The sequence below is a fragment of the Austrofundulus limnaeus genome, unplaced genomic scaffold, assembly GCF_001266775.1.
Source record: "Austrofundulus limnaeus strain Quisiro unplaced genomic scaffold, Austrofundulus_limnaeus-1.0 Scaffold603, whole genome shotgun sequence".
NCBI classification, from domain to species: Eukaryota; Metazoa; Chordata; class Actinopteri; order Cyprinodontiformes; family Rivulidae; genus Austrofundulus; species Austrofundulus limnaeus.
The window spans coordinates 189,018-190,226 of NW_013953005.1; positions in this window are offsets into that span (position 1 = coordinate 189,018).

The following is a 1,209-nucleotide window of genomic DNA, read 5'->3' on the forward strand; positions in this document are numbered from 1 at the left end:
TCCCCTCAGGTCCAGGCGATCACAGACTGATGTTGGAGATGCTTCACAGAAATCCAGACCTGATCCCCTCAGGTCCAGGCGATCACAGACTGATGTTGGAGATGCTTCACAGAAACATCTGGAACATCTTTAAACCGTCGTGTTGAAGACATGAACCAGGAAATTATCATTTCTTAGTTTAAACATTTGAATAAAATGTTTTTATTCAAATGTTCTACTCCAAGCTGTAAACAAAAATGATTTAATAAAATAAAGGTTTGAAATAAATGTAATCATATTAAAARGAACAAACTTGTTTTCATCTCCCTGAAAGAGTCTGGATCTGTTTGTTAGAGGTTTATTCTGCAGTAAATAATAAAACTTATATTAAATCTAAAGGAAACAAAGAGTTCCTGAGGAGAAGAGGAGCTGCAGTCATTCAAAGCTGCACAAAGAGCAGCCTACTTCCATTTCTCAGAGAGGACACAGGATCTCCTGGGATCAGCAGGATCCACCATCAGGGTCACTCAGATCAGTGGTTCTGTGARGAACCTGAAGGTTCAGGTCCTTTGAACCTGGTTCAGGTCTTCATCTTCATCGTTCTTTTACAGCCCCAGCCTGTGATCGGACCCTGAACCGAACTTCTTCAGAACTTTCTCGGCGCTCCTCCTGAGAACACAAAACCTTTCTGAGAAAATCTGAATAAAAACCTGYTCTCTGGGTTTTTGGGTCCCACGAGACCAGAACCTCCCTCAGTCCTGCTCCCAGACCTGAATTCTTCATCAGACTAAAGTTTTCACATGATTTCATCTGAAACCTGGATCAAAATTAAACCTTTAGACGTCAAATTAAACTAAAGTTGTTTAAAAGAGTTTAAACCAGGTCAGAACTTTTTATTATAAAATTAAATTCTTTTAAATAAACATCTGACTCCGCCCCCTCTTTCATCATCACCCACCTATAACTAATAATAATGGGTTTAAAAGTGTCTGTTAGCAAAATATCTCATAAACCAGTGGACTGATTTTAATCCCTGAATGTTTGTCTGTCACTGATTCAAGATGGCCGCCTCAGCTACTCGTCAGCTTGCGCAGAAAAGGCTAAACTTCAGCTGATCTTACAGATATTCAGCTGAATGTTTCATATAGCCCTTATAGATAATTTAAGAATAAAAATAGCTAAATCTATTGCAATATTATATAAAGTAAGAGAGTTATTTAACGATAAATC